The sequence below is a fragment of the Oryctolagus cuniculus genome, chromosome 17 (genome assembly GCF_051225735.1).
Source record: "Oryctolagus cuniculus isolate XC-2025 breed Fujian yellow rabbit chromosome 17, ASM5122573v1, whole genome shotgun sequence".
Lineage (NCBI taxonomy): Eukaryota > Metazoa > Chordata > Mammalia > Lagomorpha > Leporidae > Oryctolagus > Oryctolagus cuniculus.
Window position 1 is genome coordinate 7,265,552 of NC_142883.1, and position 18,884 is coordinate 7,284,435.

General features: G+C 59.0%; 1 long non-coding RNA gene and 1 pseudogene across 2 annotated transcripts in view; one reads left to right on the top strand and one right to left on the bottom strand.

The window, feature by feature from the left end:
- Positions 1-18,884, top strand: part of LOC103351609 (uncharacterized) — a 174,997-nt gene that overhangs the window by 13,749 nt on the left and 142,364 nt on the right. The gene's annotated exons all lie outside the window — the stretch shown is intronic.
- Positions 16,232-18,441, bottom strand: LOC149121091 (uncharacterized; annotated as a pseudogene).

Sequence of the window (18,884 nt, forward strand, 5' to 3'; positions counted from 1 at the left end):
CTGATCTCTTGGGGCGCTGCAGAGGACGGCACGCTTTTGTGCCCTGGGCCTCATTTTCTATTTCCAAGAGCCCTGATTCTCTCCCTAGTGCTGACCTCCTGGTTTGCCTCATGGCGTGGGTGCCTCACTCCCTACCTCGGGGCCCCAATTTCATCTCTGTGCTCCTCGGAACTGGACGAACGTCGATTGTTCTCAGTAGACAGGCCAGCCCCAGCTCTCGCGGCTGCTGCGTCGCTCCGCTCCCTAGAGAATTAAGCATGCGTGAAATCAAAATAGGAAACAGGCTTGCTGGGGGCAGTCCTCATCAAACATCGTTTGTGGTAGTTTGAGATGTTGTTATATGGCCACTTTGCACCTAAATAAACAAATGTTGACTCTTCCTGGGTTTGCGACGATTTCATTCACTGAAGGGGTCTCGGCTGGGGTTCGGGGGGCTGCCGGGGTGGGATCAGGACTGAAGCTGCCCACCGTGGGCTGCTTTTCTGGAAGTGGAACAGAGCCCCTGTCTTAGGTGTGAACGAGCTTCTGTTTTGCACACTGGTCCACATCCTGGCTGGGGTGGCAGAGCTGGGACTGCCCGAGACCCCAGACCCCAGCGTGAGGCGACTCCTGCTCCTGGTGCTGCCCTGGAGGCACAGAGCTGTCTCCTGTACCCCAATTGTTCTGGGGCATGGGACGTCCTCTGCAATGCCCTCCTCCTTCCCGCCCCAACCTCTGCCCCCCGCCCCTTAGGGGAAAAAAAAATAGCAACAAACCCGGTCTTTCCCCTGTAGGCATCGTGTCTTTAAGAATTCCCTCCACTGTAGCCGGGGACAGAGACCCTTCTGTGAGAGGGACACCCCGCCCCCCATTAAAAGACCATCGGAACAAGCTGCCCATTCTCCTCTGGAGGGTCCTTCTGTCCCAGGCCAAGGGACTCTTCAGGGAGCGTTTATCCTGGGACACTCAGCTTTCAAAGAGTGTCAGATAAACTCCGTCCCGTGGCGGGGGAGGGGTAAGGACAAAAACCGCTTTCTTTCCACGCCTGCAGGGACACCAGCGAACACGCTGGGGGAAATCTTAGCGTGGGCCAATTGATCGCAGCTCTCCCGTAAGGTAAGGGACCCCGGTTGCCGCCTCTGGCCTCTCAGTAGGCATCTCAGAAGCTCTTTGGCAAGTTTTCTGTTCTTACCTGCTTGGAGGGGAAAACGTGCCCACTTGGTGGACCAAGCCCATGTGTGCATTGTAGAAGAATTCTTGGTCCAGTGGGGGTGGGGTGGGAGGGGGTGGGAACTTTTTTTTTTGGTTCTGCCAAGGGCCATTTAGGTGTTTATAGCACCACTCATGGGCCACACAGAATTAACTACTTAAAAATTCACCTGCTGGAGTTTGATGGCATTTCGAGTCCCACCTGCGATTGCCTTGGCAGGGCCAGACCAGATGATTTTGGGGGCCTTATAGGGTCTGGGGGATGTAGACTTGGCCATGGGTGTGCACGTGTGTGCCCCATCGGGAGTGTGGGGTCTGAGTGGCCTCTGCTTGTCAGTGGCTGTTTTCGCCCCGGCGTGTAAGCGAGGTGTGTCTGTGATGGGCCAGCTCTGAGCAGGACCCTGGGCTCATGTTTGGTGACCACCTGCTCAGTGCTGTGGTTGGCATGAGCGTCTTGGTCCTGGCAACAGCTTTGATGGGACGTTCTCACTGCACGGGCCTGGAATTCCGGGCTCAGAGAGGGACAGTGACTTGCCCGGTGTCACCCAGCAGGGGATATGTGAAGCTGCAGCCTTGGTGTGTTTGATCCCAAAGCTCTGCCTGCTGCCGTTCCCATGGCACTGGCTGGGAATCTGCCTTTAGGTTCAGGTGGGCGACACAGGATGTCCCCTCCTGCTGTGTCTCTCCAGGTGCTCAGCACCCACTTCTGCAGGGGTCGGCAGAGGGGCCAGAGCCTCTGCCTGTTCCGTCTGGGCTGGGAGAGAGGCGCCATGCTGCTTGGACAAACAAGCGAGATTCGGGAATTTGCTGGAACTGTGGCCAAGAAGGCCCCTTCCCTGGGAGAGTTCTGGAGGAGGACCCCAGCCCCAGCCCCAGGCCCACTGTGGCTCTCCTTGCATTGCCTTTCCTCTGAGTGGAGTGTGAGGCCCTGGGTCAGTGTGTGTGTGTGTGTGTGTGTGTGTGTGTGTGTGTTGGGGAGGGCACTGAGGAAGAAGGGACTCCTATCTCCTGCCCCATCTCAGGAGGAGGCTGGGTGCAGGTGCGTGGCAGGTGGGCAGGGACTTGCTGCAGAGTTCAGAGTCCTTGTCCACGGAGCACAGCTGGGAGGCCACGATGTGCCTTGGATTCCCAGAGTAAGAGGATCCTGGGCCTCCCCTTGTCTGGCTGAGCCACTGTATCCCACTGTGGGACCCTGGGTGGGCATGCTGAAGTGGCAGCTGGGACCACCTTGGAGGGTGAGGGTCATCCTGAGACGGCAGAGGGGCTGGAGGAGAGACAGTGGTGAGAAAGTCACCAGATGGACACCCTGTGGGGTGGGGTGGGGCAGTTTTGGCAAAGCACAGGTGCACTGCCCAGCACAGGTGCTTCCCTGCCTGTGCAGGTGCCTGGGTGCAGAGAGGTGTCGGGGGAGAGCGGGGGGAGGCTCATGGTGCAGCCAGGAGTAGGCAGTGAACCTGTTGGCTCCAGTGGCCCCCTGTATGAAAGTCAGATAGGGTGGAAGGTTTAGGGTTGGGGGGGCAGAGCAAAAGAGAGGAGCCAGAGTTCATGTCCTGGTGGGGGCGGGGGCAGGGCTGTGGGATTGGAGGGGAGGGGTGCTAGACTCAGATGTAGCAGCTTGGCCCTGGACAGTTGGAGGGAGAGGCCCTGCTTGTGTGATGGCTCCTTGGACTGGAGAAAGGACATGGGAATTTCTGTGCTGCCAGCCACAGGGGGACACCCAGACCAGAGTGGACAGTGCCCTGCAGACGGCAGGGGGAGGGGACGGGCGTGCAGCAGGTCTCCTGCCCTGGTCGTGTGAGGGCTTATGGCCACTTCCTGCACTGTGTAGACGGTTCAGTGTCCTTGACCCCCTGACTGGTGATGTGACAAAGGATGCTGACAGTTGCGCTGGACCTGGGCAGGGGAGGGGGGTTGTGAAGGGACTGGGTCTCCACCCTGGCTTGTTGAGCGCTTTGGCTGCCTCTCTGTGCCTCTGCTTATGTCATAGACTAAATTCCGGGGGTGAACCCCGAGGTTCTGTCCAGTTCTGAAAAACAGAGCAGCTGTGTGTGTTGGGATGTGTGTGTGTGCCTTTAGAGACGCCTGTGTCTCCTGGCTCTTCACTCGCACCTCCCTGTAGCTCAGGTCACTCCTACCCAGTCTGTAAGTCCTCCAGAGCCCCTGCTCTCTCCTGGAGGAGGGTGGGGGTCTTGAAGTGGTGGCTGAGCCCAGGTTCCCCACACAGCCTTGTGCAGCGCTGTGAGGGGCAGACAGGCAGGTTGGGACCAGAAGTCAAGTGGTCGGGGCTGGTGGACGTCCCCGTGCAGAGGCCCCACTGAGTGCTTGGTGAACGGGCAGTGCAGCGGCAAGGTCAAGGCCTGGGCAGGTTGGTTGTGGGGTTGGGTAGCTGCTGTCCCCTGGCTTCCTTCACACCTGTGAAAGCTGGAGTCTCTGGAGGTTATTTTGCAGAACAAAGTGTGCGTGGGCAGGGCGACAGGTGCGTCTGATTCTGGCTCGTTGCTGCTGCACGCAGGTGCACCCACACTGAACTAGCCTGGGCGGCCACGTCTTTCTGGTGGATGCCCAGCCTTCCCCGGTGCCAGTCATGCCCTCCCTCCCTGATCTGCCCCATGGGGTAGGGGTGGGGTGGGGGGCATAATCCCATCTGTCCCTTTTGGTCGCTGACTTCTTGCAGAGGTGAGGAGAAGCCCTCTTTTGATGCCAGATGGGTTTTGAAAAACTCAGCCTCCTGGTTCACCATCGGCACGGACAGTCGTCACCTGCTTGTGTTCCTGGCGCTGCCAGGCCTGAGCCCGAGGAAGGGGATCCGGATTATTTCCGCTGGCCACGAGGCTGCCTCTCCGAGGACTGCACTTTTGCCTGATGCTGTGTAGAGGGAAGGGAAGGCATCCTTAGCACAAGCGGATTTCTCTCTCTCTCTCTCTCTTTCTCTCTCTTTGCCCCCCCCCCCATAACACAGGACTCCTGTTCTTTCTCTGGCAGAGGGGGCGTCTAGCACAAGGGGCACTTTGGATGAGAGAGGGGGGGCCTAGGAGGGCCAGCGAGTTAGTGGCAGGAGGTGGGGGCAGCGCCGTCCTTTATTAGGTCCACAAACACAATACGGGGTTTGTCTCCTGGGCACGGTGGTGCCTGGGGAGGCAAGCCAAGATGGGCCCGAGCAGAAGGAAAACAAGCACAGGTCTGACGAAGATGTGGTGACCCCGAGGGGCGGGCAGAAAAGCACCTTTGTTCGGGGAGGTCAGGGCCAGGGGAGGCAGCCGAGGAGGACCGGGAGCCCGGAGAATCGCTGCTTCTGTTCTGCGACCGGGGGCCCCCGCGGGGGCTGGGGAAGCTCAGGACACCAGGCCTGATGGAAGTTTCCAGCTTGGGGCTGGTGCCCATGCTGTGTGCCCTGGGGCGCATGTGGGGGACCACTTCCTGATCAGCTCTGTTCGCCCAGGGGCGTTCCACATGGGGGTAGGGGGGCTCCTGGGGTTTGGGAAGGCCGGAGGGACAGCGAGGGAGGGGTCTGCCCTGTTGGGTGGGCTTCTGGTGGATTCTAGCTCTGTTTCCTGCACCAGGGCAGAGCAGCCTGGAGCTGGAGGCGGCCCCATGGGGCCCCCCCGGGGAGGAGGACACACTCCTGGGGTGCCTGGCAGCCCTCCCTCCTGCCTCCGTGCCTTGATGGGGGCGGCGATGCTGGAGGCTGCGTAGGGAGGCAGAGGCTTCCTGTCCACAGGAGTGCTTCTCACATAAGCCCCTCGAGATCAGCCCCGAGCACTCCCCACAATTTCCTCTTCTGCAGGTGCCCTGTCTCCTGCTGTGTGCATCCCCAAGCCTGGTGCTTAGTCCTGCTTTTTATTTTTTTTTTTAAACCAAGAGCCTTGGAGACTGCCAGACCGGCCCTCCTGCCCCCCCCCCCCCCAGCCCCTGCTTTTCACATGATGCTGCCCTCAGTGTCCAGCCCCAGGGTCCTTGTGTGTGTGCCGAGTGCTTGTAAGGACTGTCCGAGCCCGGCAGCCCCCATACCTGTCAGAGGCCCTGTGCTGGGTGGACCGGGGAGGGGGAGCCCCATTGAATGGTCCTGGAGGGGGTGTGGGCACCGGGCTCTGAGCAGCTTCACACCCATGTGGCCAGGGTCACACTGGCACACTCAGGGCCAGCTTAGCACCCCTTCCTGCTGCCTTTGAGACACACACACACACACACACACACACACACCCCTGTTGGGAGAAGGTGTTTCTGGATTGTTGGGGTCATTATGGCTGAGCCTGTGGTTGACAGCCAACAGGAAGTGCCAATGGTTTTAGCTAATCAGAGCGATGGCTAACGCAGTAGCACTTTGGGTTGTGTGCGGGGTTCTGACACACACGTGCATGTTCACACATACGTGTACCTGTGCTCAGACACGTGCATGTACACATGTGTGTGCTTATTCCTCAAGGAAGTGAGGCACGGAGAGGCCTGGAGGCCTGGTGCAGAGCACACAGCTTTGAGTATTAAGCGGTGCTGCCGACTCTAAGCCCAGGTCCTCTGCCTGCAGAGCTGTGCCACACTGCCGGTGACAGCCTTGACCTCGGAGGCTGCCCGGTGCCATCCCTGCCGACAGCCCTGAGATGGTTGCTGTGTCCTCATTCTGCGGAAAGGTCAGGGGGCGTGGGCCCTGCTTTGCACTGGGAGAGCAGGGCGGCCTCCCAGGTCCATCCCCAGATCCAAGCAGAGTTGGGAGGGAGGAGACTGGGAGGAGGAGATCCTGTCTGGGGAGGATGCTCTGTCTGCAGCGCTCTCTAGCGCCCTCTAAGGGCGGCCCAGGCACAGCTCTACCTGGGCGATCCCCTGGCTGATGGGACTTTCCTCCCCCTTGGTCCTCGGACCCGGGAGCTTGCTGTTCCTCGCTGGGTGGTGACGTCAGTCCACGCAGGCTGGGACGTTCGCCCGTGAGACCTCGTTCCTGGGAGGGCATGGCCCTCAGCTTCCCCAGGAGCTGCTGGGTTTGGGAACCCGTGGCAGGGGCTCCTTCGCTGTTGGTGAGAGGAAGCTGGGACCATAGGAAGGGGCAAGGAGAGCGGTGGCTTGGGGCTGGGGTTGCGTCCTGAGCCCTGCAGCCCTGGGGGGTTCCTTAGGGAGAATGGGGAGGGCGACACAGCTGTTAGCCACGCCCTTTGCAGCCCCTCCTTGCTCCTGCAGAGGGCGTTGCCCACCCTGGGTGCTCTTCCTCCTTCTGCCTGTGCCGAGCACCTGCCACTGCAGGCTCAGACGTCAGACCCTTGGGGTCTCAGAGCTCCTTATTCCGACGCGGGGAGGGAGTCCTGTCTTCATCCTGGTAGTCCTGGCTCTGCCCGGGATTGGAAACCAGGCTTTGCCATGGAGAAGCCCCTGTGTGTCTTACCCTCCTTTTTTAAAAAATTTTTTTAAAAAAATTTCATCTACTTGAAAGGCAGAGCAAGAGTGAGAAAGCCAGAAATCTCTTACCCACTAGTTCACTTCCCAAATGCCCACAATAGGTAGGGCTGGGCCCAGGCTGAAGCCCGGAGCCTGGGACTCCCATCCTGGTCTCCTACTTGGGTTGCAGGGACCCGAGTACTTGAGCCATTATCTGCTGCCTCTCGGCACAGTAGCAGGAAACCGGATCAGAAGCAGAGCCAGGACTCGGAGCAGGCATGTGGTTTGGGATGTTGGTGTCTGAAGTGGAGCTCAGCCCGCTGCCCCAGAGCGCTGCCCTCCCTCCCCTCTCCAGGGTGGCTCATCCCCGGCTCCTTGAAGCAGGGCCTCCCAGCCTCCGTAGTCCAGCCTTTGGACTTCCCAGCACAAACTTTTGAGACCCCAGTTCTGAGGTTTCGTCTTTGACTCCTCTCTGTTGCTTTTTAAGAGTGTCAGCAGGATCGACACCTTGGAAGTAGTGAGGGGTCTTCCTCTGCCCTTGGTGTCCCCCGAGCGTGGTGCACGGTGCCAGGTATCCTGCAATTTTCTGTCGGCTGGCGCCAGTTCACCTGTGCCTCTGAGTGTGGAATAGCCCTTGAGCTGGCTTGAACCTGCAGGGGAGGTGGGCGGTGTATCCAAGACCAAATAGCTGGCGAGGGGCTCGGTGCCTGTTCTCTGTCCAGTCCCCCAGCTGGGGCTTGCAGAGGGGATAAGGGGATGCACTCGGTGGCTCCCAGGGCAGAGGCGATGGTTTGGGAGGTGACTTGGATTCCTTCCTCATCGGGCTGCTGCCTGGCTGCTGGCCTCATTCTACAAAGCAGCTCTATGGAGGTGCAAGTCGCTGGCACGCACCCCGTCGAGGACAGAGGCACAACTGAGCAGTGGTGGTCGGTGGGCACAGCCGTGCAGCCACTGTCGCAGCCCAGCGGTTGCTTCCAGCCAGGTCCCTCCTCCTGTTTGCAGCTCACCTCTGCTGCCATCGCCAGCCCTGGGCGACCGCTGGCCCCTGTCTGCTGTTGCCCACGGGGAATGACACGTGCATGCTCCGGCCTCTGGCTTCTCTCGCTTAGTAGGCTGAGAAGGTAGACACTGCCTAGCTCTTACGGAGTCTCCCATGTGTGCCAGGGCTATCGGGTGCTTGGCAGTGACTGGGTTAACAGGGGCCCTGGGTGGAGCTCAGAGGGGTGGGGGTTGCCCTTGGGATCTGAGTGGCATCTTGCCTTTAGCACCTCCCATCTGTGCTTGTTCCCTTGCCAGCCAGGTTTCAAAGACCCGTTCTCTTCCTCCCAGGCTGGCTTAATTAAGTGCTAATGACAGACAGAGCAGGCTGCTTGCTGGCATTGAAGTCAGTGGAAGGTTGGCAGGACAGACTCATCACAGTGTCTCTGCCTCCCCCAAAGGGCTCTAGGAGGATGTAGGCAAGTCTCCTCCCCCCTCCCCTCCTGCTGCTGCCCTGCACCCCTGCAGCTTCTCATGCTAACACTGATTTTGCTCTTTCCCAGTTGAGTTTTGAAAGATTGATTGGTTTATTTGAAAGACAGAGTTGGGGGGGAGAGAGAGAGAGAGATCTTCCATCTGCTGGTTTACTTCCCAAGTGACTGCAGTGGTTGGAGCTGGGCCAAATTGAAGCCAGGAGCCTGGAACACCATCCCGGTCTCTCACATGCGTGCAGGTGCCCTAACCCTTGAAGGGCCATCTTCTGCCGCTTTCCCAGGTGCATTAGCAGGGAGCCAGATCAGAAGTGGAGCAGCTGGGACTCGAACCTGCACTCATATAGGATGCCGGTGTCGCAGGCTTAACTTGCTGTCCCACAACACCGGCCCTGACCTCTCTCTTTTAACCCTGGTCTGTGTTTGGCTTCTGTGAAATCTGCACTCTTGGGGTGCACGGCGTGTTCCCGCTTCTCACTTGCTGCATGCCATGTAATGTTTGTGCAGCTCGCTGCAGGGTGAGCGTCCCGTTGGCTGTAACTGGTGAGGAGTGGTGGACTGGGGACTTCTCCTTTCCCCTTACTGTGTAAATGGTGCCTGGAAACTTCGCCCTGTGTTTCGCTTGTGTGATCGTACTGGATGTCTTGATCACGGGCAGGGGTGCAGTGCGTGTGGGTGCTGCACACAGCGACTGCCCTGGGGGCTGGGGGTGCAAGCTCTGGCCAGGAGACAGCCTCCTGGGCCATCAAACTGGGGTTGCTGGCGCCTGCTGGCCTCTGATCGCTCCTCTTCCTCTGCTCTCGCGCTCCACACGGGGATCTCGTTGAAGACCCTTCCGGTCTGTTCTTGAACCTGCCCTAGCACGCAGCTGCAGCCCTGGACTGTTTGCTCCCTGAAGTAGATTTCCAGGCTCAAACTTGAGTAAAGCATTTTTGGGGGACACTGAGTGGAGGAACGTGAACCTTTAGGCTCGCTCTTGTCCCTGGAGGACCCTCTTTCCACGTTGCCCTTGGTCCCCGGCCGTGCTCAACCCCTGTACTCCTGCCTCCCATCCTGGAAGGGCCACCAGCCTGGGGGAGTTTGGGCAGAAGGGGTGTGGTCTCCATGGGAGCCTTTAGGGGGCGCTGAGGAGCCATCCTCCTTTTACTGCCGGGCTGGGCGCAGCTGGTCTGAGAGTGAGAGGGCACCGATTAGCCTGAGAGCTGCCAATCGTGGCAACCTGGGGGCTTGCCAGGTGGAGCTGCTGATTGCATGAGTGTGTGTGTGTATGTGTGTGTGTGTGTACACATGGACACATGCGTGGTGGAGGTCACTGAACTCTGATGCCCAGAGAGCTCTTCAAAGTGATTAATTTCCTCCAGGCCGGGAGGAGTGGGGACCGCCAGGGAGGTAGACAAGGTGCGGTGGCGAAGGCAGGGACCTGTGGGAGATGGCGCCAGCAGCTGTGCAGAGCGGACAGGCGACAGGCGCTCACGTAAGATGCAGTATGTCCCAAGCCTCCTCGAAGCTCTGCCCCATGCCTGCCCGTGTCACCCTGGCGTGATGGAACCGCCCAGTCCTTCTCTGTCCACTCTGGTGCTCGTGCGGGAGTGTTGCCTGGGCCCCGGCACACCTGGGCACGGCACACCCTGCTCAGCGCCGGGTGGTTGATGCTGTTTCCTTAGCCGGTCCCCAACCCCGGCCTGTGGCTCTGCACTTGGTCCCGGAGCTGCAGGAAGCATCTTTGTGTGTGTGTCCCTCTCCTTGCCTTTTAAAGTAGTAGGAGTGTCCGAGCTGACTTGGGTCTTAGCTCTGGCCATTGTAACCTTTCCCGTCGTCCCTGGGGGAGGGGAGAGTGTGCCGCCCATGCCCGGTCCTCACAGCCAGGTGTGCTAAGGAGCGGCCGCCACGGAAGCAGCTTCCTCTGCTCCCTGCACCCCTCCGCCTGGACTCTTCTGTCAACGCCATCCCCAGGCGCTGGGGACCGAGCTCTGGGCGATCCTCTCCCCCCGACCTCCCCGCTCTCTGTGATCTCCCATTGGCCCGAGCCCTTCCTCCGTCTGTCCGTGGTGACACACGCCTTCCTCCTCCTCCTCTCCCCACCTCCCGGTGCCAGGATGGTTTTCCCCAGCTTCTCACCCATCTTCCTGAGCGGCGCCCAGGTGTCTGCCCGAGCCTCTGGTGAAAGGATTGGGTTCTCGCCGAGGCTGGAGAGATGGAGCTGACCTAAGTGTGGACGCAGGACTGGGACCCTGGACATCAGGGCTGGAGCCAAAGAGAGGGGGGTCATTGTGTATCCATCGCTCGTGTGCCTCCCATCAGCGTGAACTGTCCAGGGCAGGCTGGTCCAGGGGCTGCGGTGCAGGCGGGCACGGGCGGAGCCTGATGGGTGCAGGATGCATGGGTTGGGGAGCCTTGTTCTGGGACTGGATGGGGTGATGGTCCCACAGCCCTTGTGCCACCGCGTCACACATTCTCTGCAGGTGGATTTTGTGGCTGTGAGGGTGGCCACAGTCTGTGAGAACCGGAAGTGAGGAAACGGGGTTCAGGAGCGAGCTGCTGCCTGCTCGCCATGGCTTGGCTTGGCGTCGGAGTTTTCCGCTGCAGCGTGAGGGCAGCATGCACCAAACTGGGGACTGGAGTTGGGGTTGTGAACTGCTGACCTTTGCCCACGCCAGCCACACATGGGACCGTGCTCCCACGATGCTCCCAGCCAGCCCCGCGACCCCGAGGCACCCAGCCCGTGTTCTCGGTGTGTGTGGTAGGGCAGGTGCGTTATGTGCATCTCCCTGTCGGGCTCAGCAGGTGCAGCCTGTACTTGGTGCTTCGCTGTAGCTGGTGCTCGGCCCCCCCCAGCCCTCTGGTATCTGCTTGCTCCCTGGGCTCAGGACTGGACGAGAACCCTCCCGAAGTGGACACGGTTTATCACGCATCTCACGGCAGCAGGGAGCTCCTGGGGGCAACGTGTGGAGTCCCCGGTGCTTCCTGGGGTGGGTGCAGTGGCTGTACCCTCAGGGGCTCAGAGAGGGGCTCCTGGCGTGAGGGAGGTGATGCCTGGGGATGTCGCAAATGCACCCAAGCTGTCCCAGCTCAGGGGCCCTGGCCCTGCCTTCCCAGGCTGCTCAGAGCTTTCTCCATCTGCAGCCCTGAGCCTCTGCCTACTTAAAAAAATTAAAAAACCTATTTTATAGCTGTGTGGCTATAAACAAGAACATAGTATTCATATGACAGATGAAAAGATTTCCCATCTTCGTTTCTGTTTTTCCTGGCTCTTCTCAGTCCCGTGGCCCTGGCACCGGCTTCATGGCCCGAGGGCCGCTAGTCTGCAGTGGTCTCCTGCTGGCTCCTGCACGTGTGGGCATCCGTGTCCCTGCCTTGTCCCTGCCCTTCCTCCGAAATTGCTGCAGGCGCAGCAGGTGCTTGTCCCACCCCCAGGCTGAGCTAAAGACCGCTAAAGGGTGCCTTTGGCTGCCCTGGGAGCCCTGCACTGGGACCCCTCCCCGGCCCTGTGCCTCGTCGGGGTGGGTGGTGGAGGTGGGAGCCCCTCCCTGGCCCTGAGCCTCATGAGGACCTCGTGGGGGTGGGTGGTGGAGGTGGGAGCCCCTTCCGGGCCCTGAGCCTCATAAGGACCTCGTGAGGGTGGGTGGTGGAGGTGGGAGCCCCTCCCGGGCCCTGAGCCTCTTGAAGACCTTGTGAGGGTGGGTGGTGGAGGTGGGAGCCCCTCCCGGGCCCTGAGCCTCTTGAAGACCTCGTGGGGGTGGGTGGTGGAGGTGGGACCCTCTCCCAGGCCCTGTGCCTCGTGGGGGTGGGTGGTGGAGGTGGGAGCCCCTCCCGGGCCCTGAGCCTCTTGAAGACCTTGTGGGGGTGGGTGGTGGAGGTGGGACCCCCTCCCGGGCCCTGAGCCTCATAAGGACCTCGTGGGGGTGGGTGGTGGAGGTGGGAGCCCCTCCCTGGCCCTGTGCCTCGTGAGGACCTCGTGAGGGCGGGTGGAGGGGGGAAGGCTGCTTCTCACATCGTGCCCCAAGCAGGGGCAGAGTGAGTTGCGTGTCCTTCTTTGGGAGCAAAACCTGCAGCCTCTCCCTATCCCACGTCTGTTTCTGGGACACCGGTGGATTCAGCTGACCCCCCGCCCCCGTCTGCAGGAGAGGACGCTGGGTGTCCGTGTCCACACTGGGTGTCCGTGTCCACGCTGGGTGTCCGTGTCCACGCTGGGTGTCCGTGTCCACGCTGGGTGTCCGTCTCCATGCTGGGTGTCCGTCTCCATGCTGGGTGTCCGTATCTCTGCTGGGTGTCCATCTCCACACTGGGTGTCCGTCTCCATGCTAGGTATCTGTCTCCACGCTGGGTGTCCGTCTCCACACTGGGTGTCCGTCTCCACGCTGGGTGTCCATCTCTGTGCTGGGTGTCTGGTCCATCTCCGTGCTGGGTGTCCGTCTCCGTGCTGGGTGTCTGGTCCGTCTCTGTGCTGGGTGTCCATCTCTGTGCTGGGTGACCGGTCCATCTCTGTGCTGGGTGTCCGTCTCTGTTCTGGGTGTCCGTCTCCGTGCTGGGTGACCGGTCCGTCTCTGTGCTGGGTGTCCGTCTCCGTGCTGGGTGTCCGTCTCCGTGCTGGGTGTCCGGTCCGTCTCCGTGCTGGGTGTCCGGTCCGTCTCTGTGCTGGGTGTCCGTCTCTGTGCTGGGTGTCCGTCTCCATGCTGGGTGTCGGTCTCCATGTTGGGTGTCCATCTCCGTGCTGGGTGTCCGTCTCCATGCTGGGTGTCCGTCTCCACCAGGAGCCGTTTCTGGGTGATTGCTTTTGTCGGCAAGTGCTCTCTAGGGCTGAAAGGGAACGTGTCCAGAAAAGTGGAGCAAAAGCATCTCACTGGTGCTTTGGATCTGAAAGGGAAGCTTCTGGGAGTGGGTGCGGCCCCGAGTTGTGCCTTTTGTGCCGGGCAGTCCTGGAGGTCAGCTGTGCCGGGGAGTCGGGCTGGGTGGTGGGAAGGCCCCCAGCTGCTCGCGAGCCCTGGACTGGCAGCACGGCCCATCCTCCCTGTCCTGTCTCCATGGTGCTGGGCGCCTGTCTCTCCGTTGCGTTCTTTCCACTCGGAATGACACTTTTAGGTGACTCATGGTACCTTTGGGGGGAAGGGGCATACGTGCACACACATATGCATGCATGCAGGTGTGTGCACACACATGTGCACACGTGTGCTCCACTTTATAGGGCGACACAGCTGCAGAGCCCCAGGAATTGTGCTCCTCGGGACCCGCCCTGAGCCCCGCCAGCCCATCTGCTCCCCGATCAGCACTGCTCCAGGTTATCACCCGCGAGACTCAGGGACTCCTGGGAACAGGTCCATGTCTGCCTTTCAGGAGGTGCTGTGCTGTAGTGGAAACCACTTGAGCCCAGTCCTGCCTCCCCGGCTCGGCCCCTGACCAGCCCAGAGGTCGCTGCTTGCTCTCGGGACTCACCTTTTCCATCTGCAAGATGGGGTGGTGAAGCTGGCCACTGCAGACGACAGACGAGCCGAGTGCACTGTCAGAAAATGCACCTGTGATGCCCCGTGCGCCTGTGCCCGTGTGCAGTGGCCCTGTCTCCCGTACTCACAGTGCGTGGCGCCTGGGGCACTGCCGACTGCTCAGCTCACAGCCCCGTGCTGCTCCCCGGGCCCCACAGGCAGGGGCGTGAGGCCGAGCAGCCCGCCTCCTGCAGCTGTTGCAGCTCCGGTGGTTCTGGGGTCTGCAGGGCCTTCGCCTTATTGTACAGAGGCTTGCTCCTGTGCAGCCTGCCCAGGGCAGCCAGACTCTGGGGCTGTGGTTCCCTCTAGTGTTCAACATGTGTCATTGCAGGCACTTCTACAACCACTGTCAGACATGGGCTGAAAGAAATGGGATCTTTCCCATCTGATACTGCTTTAAAAAGGAATTGTATCTTTGGCAAGTTATTAAATACACTTATACCTGGATTATTGCCAGGAAGACTCCAGGTGATTTATTTTTTTTTGACAGGCAGAGTGGACAGTGAAACAGAGAGAAAGGTCTTCCTTTACCGTTGGTTCACCCTCCAATGGCTGCTGCGGCCGGCGCACTGCGCTGATCCGAAGCCAGGAGCCAGGTGCTTCTCCTGGTCTTCCATGCGGCTGCAGGGCCCAAGGACTTGGACCATCCTCCACTGCACTCCTGGGCCACAGCAGAGAGCTGGACTGGAAGAGGGGCAACTGGGACAGAATCTGGCGCCCCGACCGGGACTAGAACCTGGTGTGCCGGTGCCACAGGCAGAGGATTAGCCTAGTGAGCCACAGTGCTGGCCTTATTAATTTTTTTAAAAAAAGATTGATTTATTGGCCGGCACCACGGCTCACTAGGCTAATGCTCCACTTGCAGCGCCGGCACACCGGGTTCTAGTCCCGGTCGGGGCGCCGGATTCTGTCCCGGTTGCCCCTCTTCCAGGCCAGCTCTCTGCTGTGGCCTGGGAAGGCAGTGGAGGATGGACCAAGTGCTCGGGCCCTGCACCCGCATGGGAGACCAGGAGGAAGTACCTGGCTCCTGGCTTTGGATCAGTGCAGTGTGCCGGCTGTGGTGGCCATTTGGGGGGTGAACCAATGGAAAAAGGAAGACCTTTCTCTCTGTCTCTCTCTCTCTCACTGTCTAACTCTGACTGTCAAAAAAAAAAAAAGTTGATTGATTTATTTGAAAGAATTATAGAGAGAAAGCAGAGACAGAGGGAGAGAGGGATCTTCCATTTGCTGGTTTACTCTCCTGGTGGCTACAACGGCCAGAGCTGAGCCAGGCCAAGGCCAGGAGGCAGGAGCTTCATCTGGATCTCCCATGCGGGTGGCAGGGACCGAGCACTTGGGCCATCTTCCTCTGCTTTCCCAGGTGCATCAGCAGGGAGCTGGGTAGGAAGTGGAGCAGCTGGAGCACAACGTGGCTCCTGTATGGGGTGCTAGCATTGCAGGCAGCCCCAAAGGCAGTTTATTTAAACTGCTGTTTTTATAAGTAAAGGGAGATAGGGAAAATGAAGGTAGAAGAAATAAAGCTGTGGAAGAAGCTAAGGTCAGGGGCCGGCGCTGTGGCGTAGCGGGTAGAGCCACTGCCTGCAGTGCCAACATCCCATATGGGTGCCGGTTCAAGACCCGGCTGCTCCACTTCCGATCTAGCTCTCTGCTATGGCCTGGGGAAGCAGTAGAAGATGGCCCACATCCTTGGGCCTCTGCATCTGCATGGGAGACCTGGAAGAAACTCCTGGCTCTTGGCTTTGGATAGGCCCGGCTCCAGCTGTTGCAGCCTTTTGGGGAGTGAACCAGCGGATGGAAGATTCTCTTTCTCTCTCTCTTTCTCCTCTCTCTCTCTCTCTCTCTCTCTCTCTCTCTCCCGCTCCCCCTGCCTCTGCCTCTGCCTCTCTGTAATTCCACCTTTCAAATCTTTAAAAAAAAATCCTAAAAAAAAAGCTAGGATCAGGAATCTGCTGTGGTCCCTGTGCAGTGGCTGGGGTGGTGTGGTTGTGGTCCGGCGTGGTCTAGAAAGTTCTGGCTCTCTTCTGTCCGTTCTCAATAGCTCGCCTTATGCAGATGCCATCACTACTGAGGGATTTGGGGGCCTGGGCTCCCCAGCAGTGTGTGTGCTGTAGGCCTCCTGTTCTCAGAGGAGGTGCCTGGACTTCTGGGACCTGCTGAGTTCCCCCTGGCTGCCTGCGTAAGGAAGCCTGGGCAGCAGGTGTGGGAGGTCAGGCAGGGCAGTGACCCTCGGGCATCACGAAGGGCACTCTTTGATACTGGGGGCCGTGGTCCTACTATGTGAGCACATCCCGGTGCGCAGGAGGCTGGCCCCGCCCCCAGAGGGGTGGGCTAGGGCCCAGGAATGTGCTCCTGGCGCTGCTGGTCCAGGGGGAACAGTCGGAACCCACACCTTTCTTCTCCCTCCGTGGGTGGTCTGCAGGCAGCAGAGCTGGCGGTGCCGACTGTCAGGCTCTGTGTTCGAATCTCTGCACTGCCAGGGACCTGGAAGGCGGCTCCTGTGCAGAGGTAAGAGCTGAGGCCCGTGGTGTGGTCCCTGTGCTCCTGGCCCCACCCAGGGGGTGACAGGTGGCTTTAAAGCAGCCTAAGCATTCACCTTCATCATGGAACACCCCGACTCCCAGCAGAGCTGCGGAAGTGGTGCAGTGTTGCCTCCCCGGCTCCCTGCTGTTCCCTTTGAGATCCAGGATGGCTCGTGCCCTGGCTGTATGCCCAGGGAGGCCACTCGGCACCAGGTCTTCAGTTCTGGAGGGGCCCCTTGATGGGCCCTGCGCAGAGGCAGGGGAGTGTCCCTTAGGACTTGCGGGGTTGCCACGGTAAGGCCATGCCCTCGTCGCAGAGTCATGGGGTGGGGGACCCTGCTGTCTCTGAGGGCTGGCGACTGGGAGGAGGGAAACACACGCCTCCCTCGGGAGCAGAGACAGAGCAGTGCCACGCATTCAGTCGGCGCAGGTTGAAGTGGTTTCCCCCTTAGTGGGCAGCTACTCCCCGAAGTTTGTGGGGAAATGGAATTCAAGGCTGAGTTTATTGTGGTGCAGAAAATCTTGAGGTTCATGAAGTTTTTCCATGATACACATTTTTCATGAACTTTTCAGACCATTTGTGTATGTGGGTTTGAATGGGGTTTATTTTTGTACCAAAATAAACTCTACCTTTTTTTTTTTTAAGATTTATTTATTTGAAAGGCAGAGAGAGAGAGAGAGAGAGACAGACAGACATAGAAAGAGACATAGAAAGAAATCTTCCATCTGCTGGTTCACTCTCATCTGAGTCTCCCTGGTGGGCAGCAGGGGCCCAAGCACTTGGGCCATCTTCTGCTGCTCTCCCAGGCGTATTAACAGGGAGCTGGGTAGAAGTGGGGCAGCTGGGACTTTAACTGGTGCTCATGTATGGGATGCCGGCGCTGCAGACTGGCTTAACCCACTGCGCCACAATGCCGGCCCCATAAACTTACCTTGTAACTTCGTTTTTCACTGGCTTTCTGCAGTTACCTGGTATAAATCTGGTGGGTTATCCCGTTCCAAGCCCTCAGTGGGGCGAGTGAGGCCCACAGATAAGCCCTGCTCCCAAAGTCACACAAAGGGCAAGTCCGTCCACACCTGGGATTCGAACCCTGGCAGCTGGAGCCTCAGGTTGGTTTAGAAGATGGGAGGGACGGACGCTTGGCCGAGTGGCTGAGATGCTGCTTGGGACGCCACTTCCTGTGTTGGGGAGCCTGGCTCAGGTCCCGGCCCCGGCTCCTCACTCCGCCCTCCTGCCGATGCACACCGGGGAGGCGGCAGCGATGGCTCCAGAGCTTGGGTCCCTGCTGCCCCCCGGGAGACCTGGAGGGGCCTTGGATCCTGACTTTGACCTGGTCCATCCTTGGCGGCCGTAGGCATTTGAGGAGTAAACCAGCAGATGGGAGATTTCTTTCTGTCTCTCTCTGACTCTTGCCTTTCAAATAAAGTAAACACAATAAAAATTGAAAAAAAAAAAAAAAAGACGGGCAGGTAGAGCTTCTGGTAGTGCGCTTGTCCAGGACAAGTGCTGCCAGCCCTGGCCGTCCAGGATAAATGTTGACAGGCGTGTGTGTGTGTGTGTGCGTGCACCTGTGCAGTCTCCAGGAGAAACATTGAGATCCATCCCAGGCATGTGTGAATGTGTTAGTGTATGAGTGTGAATGTGTTAGTGTTAGTGTATGAGTGTGTGTGAATGTGTTAGTGTATGAGTGTGTGTTCGTGTGAGTGTGTGGTCGTGTGAGTGTGTGAATGTTAGTGTGTTAGTGTACAAATGTGTGTGAATGTGTGTGAGTGTGTGTTAGTGTATGAGTGTGTGTTAGCTTGAGTGTGTTAGTTCATGAGTGTGTTAGCTTGAGTGTGTGTTAGTGTATGAGTGTGTGTGTTCGTGTGAGTGTGTGTGTTCGTGTGAGTATGTGAATGTGTTAGTGTGTGTGTTAGTGTACGAGTGTGTGTGAATGTGTTAGTGTGTGTGTATGAGTGTGTGTTTGTGTGAGTGTGTGTTAGTGTATGAGTGTGTTAGTGTGAGTATGTGTTAGTGTATGAGTGTGTTCGTGTGAGTGTGTGTGTTTGTGTATGTGAATGTGTTAGTGTGTGTGTTAGTGTATGAGTGTGTGTGTTAGTGTGTGTGAATGTGTTAGTGTATGAGTGTTAGTGTGTGTGTTAGTGTATGAGTGTGTGTGTTAGTGTGTGACTGTGAGTGAGTGCGTGTGTGTGTGTCTGGGGTCTGGGGATGTGGCCCGGTGGCCAGTGTCTTCCTGAGACCAGTCTTTGGTCGTCCTTGACAGGTGGGCTCTGACAGAGCTGACAGAGGTTCCTCCCTTCAGCCTCATGGGAATCTGGGCCACGGCGTGGCATGAGCTTTGGCTGGTTTGTAACCAACTATGGCCGGGGTCTCTGAACTGGGTGGGCTCTCCTGGGCCCCTGGTGTGGACAGAGGTGGGGGTCTGTCACCACCTAGTGGCTCTTCGTGGCAGCTCTCAACAACGTCTGGGTCCCGGGTCTGGGACCGAAATCCGAGCGTGTGACAGCCGGTGCCTCCCAGGATGCCTGTGTCTTCATGGGAGGTGGCCGTCCCCGTGCTCCCAGTGTCAGGAGGAGCCCGGTGGGCTCAGCCGTAGCTGGACTTGGTGTGTGGAGTGCCATGTGCCTTGCCGGGTTCCTCATCTCTCTCATTGCCAGTTTTCCATTTGGGGGTGGTGGGGGTGCTTGATGTCCACGGTGGCACGGGACTCACAGATGATAAAGATAAGCACCTGGCATCCAGTAGCTGCTCTGATCCTGCAGGTTCTGCCTGTGGCCCACGCACCTGTCCCCAGTGAAAACGGCAAGTCCCTGACGTCTCCCTGTGATGTCACTCTCTCTGAGTGTGTGAGGATTGCTACATGTTCTCC